This window comes from Pelodiscus sinensis, chromosome 2, assembly GCF_049634645.1.
Source record: "Pelodiscus sinensis isolate JC-2024 chromosome 2, ASM4963464v1, whole genome shotgun sequence".
Taxonomy (NCBI): domain Eukaryota; kingdom Metazoa; phylum Chordata; order Testudines; family Trionychidae; genus Pelodiscus; species Pelodiscus sinensis.
The window spans coordinates 60317565-60327304 of NC_134712.1; positions in this window are offsets into that span (position 1 = coordinate 60317565).

Consider the following 9740-nt stretch of genomic DNA (forward strand, 5'->3'; position numbering starts at 1 on the left):
AGCTTTCATTCCCCACCACTGCCCCGCACCCCACTCCCAGGAGCAACTCCCGCTGCAATCCTGGTCATCGCAGGTGGTCTGTAGCATGGCTGGGACAGACCAAACCCTCCCGGGCAGGGCACTTACATCACCTCCCCTCCTGTTTTCCCTGGGCCAGCCCATGTCCTCCTTGCAGCCCCCCCTCCTGGCCCAGAGGCCGGAGAGTGCCGTACCTGCATGAGCATCGCTCTGACGGTGGATCTCCCCATGCCGAACTGGTTCCCCGTAGATCAGTAGCTATCTGGTGTGGAGAGCTTCCAGAGGGTGATGGCCACCTGCTTGTGGAGGGGAATGGCGGGCCTCATGCGTGTGTCCTGTCGCCGCAGAGCAGGGGCGAGCCACTCGCAGAGCTCCAGGAAGGTGTCCTTCTTCATCCTGAAGTTCTGGGTCCATTGTTGGTCTCCCCAGGGCTCCAGGATGATGTGATCCCATCGGTCGCTGCTGGTGTCCAGACGCCAGATGCGGCGGGGCACGCTGGCATCTGGGTGCCGCTCCTCCAGGGCCCCCATGGGGGGCAAGAGGAGGGCCAGGGGGCTGGCCTGCAGCAGAAGGTGCCTGGCAGCCTCCAGCAATTGCTGCCAGGCTTGCAGCAAGACGTTCAACATGAGCACCAGAGTGCCCAGGGACAGCTCTGGCTCCATAGTGCCGAGTGCTGCGGTGTCCCAAAGGAGAGCGACCGAAGCAGGAGGAGAGGAAAACGCTTTGCTGTCTCTTGGCGAGGTAGGCAAACAAGCGGGAAAGCTGAGAACCGGCTGTCCAGGAGGGTCCCTTTAAGCACGAGCCTCAGATAGCCTCAGACAGCAGCCACACAAAGCAACTACTGACCTGATGCCCTGCTGGAACTGGTTTCAGCAGCCCTTAAATGCGATCCAGCGTCCAATCAGTGTGGACACGCTATTTGGAAATAGCAAAACGCTATTTCGAATTAGATTTTGTGTCTAGATGCGTTATTTTGAATTAGCTTATTTCGAATTAACTAATTCGAAATCAGTTAATTGAAAATAGTGCTGTAGTGTAGACATACCCCCATTGTATGAAACAAGGCCTTTAAGGGACTTTTTCTCCTTTTTAATCCAAGTGGCTAGTCAAAGGTCAGTTTCTGGTGATGTTCCTGTTAGGAAGAGAAATCAGTCATAATCAGGTATTTCTTTAATGCAATCTTGTTTGTTGATAAGGAATGTATGAAGTCCTGTGTCTCTGAACATAGAAGGAATCACATAGCATGAGACCTCTTCTTTTGCTTATAATACCAAGAACTCATTTCAGCCTGAACACTAATCCAACACTTCTGCCCAGGTTTCTTCCAAAGTTAGAAATCATGCGTTCATGGGTAACTGCTCCTTCTGGGTAACTGTCTCTCCCAGGTTTTGCTCTGCCTACCCTGGGCACACTTAATCATAGTAACCCTCCAATGACATGGTGTTAGTTTCTGAACATATTTAATTAGGCTTTGTTTTGGGTATGGTCCCTTAAATGTTCTTATGACTCTCAAGGAAAGGATGCATTTCACATCAGTTTTAACAGCGTTTTCATCTAACTCATTACAGTACTATATCACATTAAAAAGTCTTGTCTTCTTTCGAAGAGAGCAGAGAGGAATGCTATCAGTGCACAAAATTAATGGAGTAGTGCCCACTAACACGAGGGTTGAATTTGGTCCTCAAGAATGGGAGATAAATGATAAACTCCTGGTTCTAATATGGACTAAATGTTCCAAAACTAGACTATAAGAATGGCCATACTGGGTCAGACCAAAGGTCCATCTAGCCCAGTATCCTGTCTTCTGATATTGGGCAGTGCCAGGTGCCCTAGAGGGAATGAACAGAATAGATTATCAACAATAGATCCATTCCCTGTTGCTCATTCTCAGCTTTTGACCATCAGGGGCTAGGGACACCATCCTTAGCCAATCCTGGCTAACCGCCATTGATGGACCTCTCCTCCCTGAATTTAACTAATTCTCTTTTGAACCCTATTATAATCTTAGCATTCACAACATCCTGAGGCAAAGAGTTTGTTGAGGGGCGGGTCCCCACCTTGGCTTTGGGGCCACCCATCCGGGTTCTCTGCTTGGCTACTAAAGCATACACAGCCCTAGTCATAAAGTTCAGGTCCCTCTCTCTTGAGGCCTAGTCACCAGAAAAGCCTCTCCCAGCCAGGGGTTGATTATCTAGGGAGGGGAAACGGGAGGTAGGGGGACCCGGGCCCTCCCTCTCCAGTGGGTCCCAGCCCAGGGCCCTTTAGGCAGAGACTATTGCTCCTGCCGGCTCGGCAGGGGAATCCGGCTGCTACACACTGAGCCACACTGTCAGTCCTCTGCCCTGGGCTGCTTACTACCATGCCCTAGTTCCCTGTAGTCTGCTTGACTCCCAGACCGGCCCGGGCTGGGGCTGGAGACACTCCTGCCTCCCAGGGGGTGACTGCGAGCAGAAACTCCGGTCTCAACTGCTGCAGAAACACAGGTGTAGCCTGATCTACTCCCCCCTGCAGCCTCCGTCACTGCAGGGCTCTCTCTGCCTTTATACTCTGGCTCTGCGGGGATCATGCCCAGCAGGACTGGAGGGGCAGGGCCTTCTCAGCCAGCTGGGCCTGTGCTACTCCCTGCCCTGTCACAGAGTTCTACAGATAGGACTGTGCATGTGAAGAAATGTTTCCATTTATTTGTTTTAAACCTGTTGATTATTAATTTCATTTGGTGACCCTAGTTCTTGTGTTATGAGAAGGAATAAATAACACTCTCTTATCTACTTTCGCTAAACCAGTCATGATTTTATAGCCCTCAAACATATCCCCTCTTTGTCATCTCTTTTCCAAGCTGAAAAGTCCCAGTCTTATTAATCTCTTCTCACATTCCTAATCATAGGCATGGGAAATAGGGCTGCAGGGGGTGCTGCAGCACCCCCAGGTTTTACACCCGGTGTTCCAGCTGCAGGGCCCACAACCAGGCCTGCTGATGAGGGGAACAATGGAAGCAACTGCCCCGGGGCCTGACAATATAAAAGGGCCTGGAGCTCCCAGCCACAGCTACTGTGGCAGCAGCCAGAGCTCCAAGCCCTTTAAATCACTCCCAAAGTACCATGCATCATTCTGGGCAGCATTGAGGGCAGGGGAGGGTGCGATGGACTGGGCGCTACTGAGGGCTGCCTACCCCCAGCCCTTCCTGTCCCGCCCAAGGCCCCACCCCTTTCAGGGGTGTGGATCAATTCCTCTCCCGCCTTGCTCAGGGGCCAGCAAGGCTGTTGGCCCTGCTGCTCATGACTGCCTCGAGGCTTTGATACCAGCCCTACATCCTGCTGGAATACCAGTTTCAGGGGCTCTGTTGCTGGCCCCACACTTGTGGCCACCTATGCCACATGTGGGGCTCTCAGGCTCTAAGATCTCTTTCCTGAGTGGTAACAGCTCATTTAGACACCATCATTTTGTACGTACAGTTGGGATGTTTTCCAATGTGCCTTTACTTTGCCTTTATCAGCATGAAATTTCATCTTCCATGCTGTTGCCCAGTTTTGAGAGATTCTTTTGTAGCTTTTGACAGTATGCCTGCTATTTAACTATGTTGAGTAATTTTGTATCTGCATATTTTGCCACCTCACTGTTTACCCTTTTTCGGATCATTTTTGAATATGTTAAATAGAATTGTCATTAAGATATACAGGCCCATCTGTCCACCCAGCCTTTCATCCTTATGATGATGGGGAAAAATTGATCACACTGGGCACATAGAATTTTGCAAGGTTGGGATAGTTTCTCTGCAAAACTATTTCTCTACAAAACTTTCTCTGGACCTGTCTCTATGGTAGACAATAGCTGATAACTCAGGATTTTTTTTATGTTTGTGTCACTTGACTATAACTCAGAGTACAAACCTAGGAAAGGGACTTTTCAGCAATAAATCCTATGTCGTTTATCTGTTTGGTGACAGAGACCCAGAGCTTCCCACAAGATGATGGTTAAATAACATTTTTAGCCACAAAATAAAGATATTTTGGGTGGATTTTTGGCATTTTCATACTTACAAGAGAAATATATTGAGTAAATGGACATGAAAACATAGTGTGGGGGGGTTCATTTTGATAAGGATAATAGGAGTACAACTTGTTTTAAAGTAACAAATGTACACACCCAGACACAAATCCTCTATCAAAAAGAAGAGGGGAACCTAAAGATTAAAATATAAACTAAGCCTACACTTAATAGCAATATAATTTAGTTGTTGTTGTTTACTCAAATAAAAATACCTAACTGTTTTCTGTTTGGAAGACTATGATTTAGGATTTCTACTACATTCAGCTATACCTTTCTGACACAGGAGATCTGATTTACCTTCAGTTATCTACTATACATTTGAGAGAGTTTGTGCTTCTGTCTGTGTGCCTGTCTGTTTGTCTGTGAGTCTGTTTGTTCAAGAATTCCTCCTAAATAGTAAGAGATAGGACTACCAAATTTAGTATGCAGCTTCGTCTTATCATAACTTAAAGCAAGGTCAGGGTTTGGTTGTGCTAGGACTAGGGATGTTAAATTTCAATTAATTAACTAATCGAATAGTCAATGGGATTTCCATCGACTATTTGATTAGTCAATAAGGACTAACCTGTTCTGCCTTTGAAATGTACAAGAGTTTCAAGTCCCTGCTGGGAACTCTTGTACATTTCAAAGTTGGAACACCATGTGCAGCTTGGGGCCAGCATGGAGTCCCCCGCTAACGCCAGGTTCCTCGCAGCACTTTTCCCCAACGGGGACTCTTGTATATTTCAAAGTTGGCCGGCGCTGCACCCCTTCCTCCTCCCACAGAACTGGAGCTGGGGAGAACTGGCTTTGTGATAGAGGCAACGGGGAAAGGAGGGGGAAGCAACTAGTAGATTAGTGACGACTATCCAATAATCTTTTGCTTATCAGATAGTCAACTAGTCGATTAGTCGCTTACATCCCTAGCTAGGACAACAGGATATGCCTGGAATTCAACTGTTTCTCATAAAATGGAAAGGGGGGGGAGTCTGGTAGGTGGGATGGTTATACCATAGAATGACCTCGGGGGGCAACAAGGGAGCAGAGATGGGATCGAGGATAGCCCATTGGGCCAGCAGGGGATAAGGGTAGAGAAAGGGACAGCCAGGGGCAGCCTGTGAGCCTAGGCAAACGAGGCAGTTGCCTAGGGTGCCGCCGGCCTGGTTGCCCGATGATAATGTCACGGGGCGCCGGGACACCCCGTGATTACATCACAGCCATTGGCGGCTGTGCAGGTGGGGGCACGGATCGCGCCTTCCACCTGGGGCACCAGTTGCTGCAGCCAGCCTCGGGCCGCTCCTGGGGACAGCTAACTACCATATATTTCAGAGAGTTTGTCTGTGGTCTGACTGTTCCCCAGCTGAGGGATATGGACCCTGCCCCGGCACTACCCACTGCAGCTGCAGCGGCCATGGAGAGGCACGTGATGCCAAGCTGCTGAGGTGAGAGAGGGCTGGAGTTGTCCTCTCTCCATGGACCAGCTTCCATACTGAACCCCTCATCCCCAGCCCTATACCAGAACAATGTTTTAAATTAAAAAAAATTACTTGCTTGAGTTAAGAACCCAAAGCCCCACCAGGTAAATCTTCTACTGTATTATAAAACTGTAATGAAAATAGATCCCTCTGCTAGAAATGTGTGAATATTATTTTTAAAAAATCAGTACAAGCAACTAAAAGATCTGATTGCCCTCTGAATAAAGATGAATCTTTTAAATAAACGCCAAATTAAGTTAAATTAATCTGCTAGCATTATTGGTTATTACACAACACATTTTTATCCAAAACCTGGCTGTAGTCTGCTCCTCCAGCTCTCAGCCACTGGTGAGTGCAGGCAGGTGGTTCCACCTGTCCCCAAATGCCCTTCTGCTAAACACCACAGCTCAGGGGACTAGTGTGGGAGCTGGAACTGGCAGCAGAAATCAACCCTCCCCCACCCCCAAACACATTCACTCGTGGTGGGGGAAAGTGGAGTGCCCTGGCCACAGCCCGCTCCCCTGGTTCCCAGCCACATTTCTCAGGAGAGGGTCTAGGAAAAGGGGAGGAACCATCCCTGCACTTACAGGTGGCAGGAAGTGTGGCGAGGAGCAGAGTAGGCTGGAGCCAGGTCACTCTGCCTCCCTCCACCCCCACTGGTGAGTGTGGGGAGAACCCCTGCTGCCAAAGCCAGCCCCTCGCCCCTTGGTAGTCCTCCTGGTGGCATTGTTTGGGGAAGGGGTGGAGTGGGAGTAGAACAGGGGCAAGAAGAGGCCAGAAAGGGAAGGGCGGGGGGGGGGGCAGGAAGATGCTCCATTCCTGATTTTAACTTTAAGAGTAAAATCCTGGTCCTATTAAGGATAATGGGGGGGGGGGGGGGGGGGGGGGAGAACCTCACACTAATTGAGACTAGGATTTTACCCTAAGACAACAAATACACATATAGTTGGGAAGATGTTTCTTAAAACGCATTTCCCAGTGCTGAGAAGACTCAAGGAAATAGGCCCCTCCAAGCTACTTTTAGGTGTGGAAAAGGGAGAAAGGGTTTTTGTCCCTTAGTTCCATGTTCCCAGGACAGAGATATCAGCTTCTCAAATCAGCAGGGAAGGCTCTCTGGGGTTCCCTCAGAAACAGAATGCAGTTCTACATTTACAGTAGTGGTGGAAGCTTCAAGACCCCTTTCACAAGGCACATGATGTGACAATGCAATGTTCTGCACTCTCTGCTGGTGAAGCAAGCGCCAGCAGAACCGTCACCAGCTTTATTTCCACCTGTTATGCATGCAGAAGCAGGTAGCAGCAGACTTCACACTGGCTTATGCAAAGAGGTTGGCAAAAGGATCTTCACACAACCACACCAGTCCTCCTCCTTGTCCTCTTTGAGAACTAATGTTGGGAAGGGTTTGCAGGAAACAATGTGGACAAGCTGGCAGTGGGGCAGTTTGCAGATAGACATAATGAAAGTCCAGAGAGCATGTAAACATAAACAGCATATACTGATGCCATATAAAATGTGCCATTTAGGATTAAGAGCTTGTGCTTGAGGTCTCTGAAGCACATTGGCTCTTTTCCCCATATAAATCTGGAAGCAGACTAAGGCATGTAAATTAAGATTATGCATATATGAGAAGTTACTCTGATGCTGCTAGAAGGTCTGGAACATTCAGGTTCCCATGTTTATGTTTACAACATTTCCTTTGAAAACACTGCCTGAATTGATGTTGATGGATTAAAACAATTTTATCTGAGTTTTTGGAAAGGTTAGTAGGCCTCTGCATGGATACAAAATTTGTATCTGCATTTGCAAAAATGAACTGCGGATATCCACATCCATATTCACCCAGGCAGATACTGGTGGCTATAAAACAGATATAGGCAGATTTGCAGGACTCTAAAGATAATCACCTATAGAGAAGAAATGAATCATTACCTCAGATGGTATCACACGAAAAGGGAATTTATAGGCTACAGGAGAGGGTGGACAGGTTTGATTATATCCATGAAGTTCCTGCCATTCTCATTTTGTTTTCTTTTGTCATTGTCATCTCACCAGTTCCACTGCTCTGGTGGTAAAGATGATGTGTCAGGGAAAAGATTAACATGTGTGACCAATGTAGATAGCTCATTAGCTTCACAATCTAAAAGGAAGTAAAATGTCTATAAAAGTTACAGATGGAAATATTAGACCATTTAATGCATTTCCTTGCATATTCCCATTCCAAAGTCTGCAAAGATGGAAATCAAGAGTTCTGAGAATCAAAAAATAAGTACGTAAGGCACCTTCATTAATTTTTTTCAAGTTGAACTCAATTAAGGAATCTTTTTTAAAAAATCAATAACCAACTGCAACAGCTGCGTAATTCACTTTTTATGAAATCAAATGAGTCAGCAGTTAAAATCCCAAGTATAAATCTTGGTGAAAAGTTGGTACAATATTCATGGTCATAAATACAGTTTCATAGTCTAGATGATGGACCAGAGATACAAGTAAACCAGGGGTCCCTAAAGTCCTGAATGAAGTCTCCAGTCAGTGCTATTAACCAGAAAGGATTGCCGGGAAGGTTGGTTGACTTTTTCTTGCGTTACTGAGAAAACGTGAAAAAATAACCACTGCTGGCAGCTAATGCAGTAGTATTATTTCATTTTGTTCTTAAAAAACAATTTTAAACAGGCAACTTGAAAAGACTTGATGAAATGCTGGTGCTGCTGAAGTCAATGGAAAAACTCCTAGTATCTTCTGTTGGGCCAGCATTCCACTCTCTGTGTGCATTCTTTATCTCTGGGGATAAAGTCAGACCCTCTTTGTAAATTACAGTGTAAAAAGCATTGCTGACCCCACCACTGGCCTTAGTTATTATAAAGTGGTTTGAAACGACAAAGCTTGATTCAGGAATAGGAAAGGCCTCATAGGTTATTCACTTACCCAGAAGGACTAAGCTCCTAAATCAGTTAGGTGCTTTAGAAATGTTAAAGTCTTTGTCAGTTTCCATCACTTATAATTTTAGATGTCCCAGATAGGATTTTAACAAAAGCTTAAGACCCAGATCCTCAAAAGGTTTCAGCACTGATTTGGGGGAGGTGCCAAAATGCTCTTGGAGATATATGCCAAAGTGATTTAGGAACATAAATACCATTGAAAATGATTTAGAATGTGTTTATACAGAAGGGCTTAACTCGAAATAAGCTACACAAATTGAGTTATGTCAATTGCGTAACTTATTTCAGAATATCTTATTTTGAAATTGGGAGTCTCTACAGAGCACTTATTTTGAAATAGAGCACTCTTCCTCCGACGTCCCTTACTCCTCGTGCAATGAGGGTTACAGGAGTCGAAGTAAGAAGTCCTCCAGCTGGACACCATTTCAACATTATTTTGAAATAACTGCCTGTCATATAGACAGACTAAGTTATGTCAAAATAACACTAGTTATGTTAATGCAGGCTGCTTTATGAATGTTAGTCCTTTTTAGTAATCAGTTCAGTTGAGATGGCTTAAATTGTTTATTTGTGGGTTTGCCATTTTGTTTTGTTCAAAACAACAGGTAAGCCTGCATTTTGATTAGTTTTCTTCTTCCTTGCTCAAGGAAAAGGTGGGAAAACAGCGAAAGAGTGAGAAAGTGTTGCTAGGCAACAGGAGTGCATAACTAGAGGGCGCTCAGAGCTCTCTTCCTCCAGCCTGCTCACTGACAGGGAACATTCAGTGCTGCTCAGACAACTGATCACTGGCTTGGAGTGTCAGTTGTTGTTAAGGTGGGGTAACATCAATCAGGGTATTTGATAAAAACTTAAAAAATAATAAATAGTCTAGTAGCACCTTAAAGACTAACAAAACATGTAGATGGTATCATGAGCTTTGGTGGGCAAAACCCATGCTAAATCTGTTCTATGACACGCCACCCAAGATGAGATGCATTGCAATCTATTCTTAGTTTCACTGGATAACATTTCCTTGCCTGCAAGGTTAATATGTTCATCATCTTGATCTGGGGTTATCAGTCATCAGCCAGCAGGACATATGTGGTATCAACAGGGTTTTGCCCACAGGTTTTGCCCACGAAAGCTCATGATACCATCTACGGCTACGTCTACACTGGCATGATTTTCCGGAAATGCTTTTAACGGAAAAGTTTTCCATTAAAAGCATTTTCGGAAAAGCGCGTCTAGATTGGCAGGATGCTTTTCCTCAAAAGCACTTTTTGCGGAAAAGCGTCCATGGCCAATC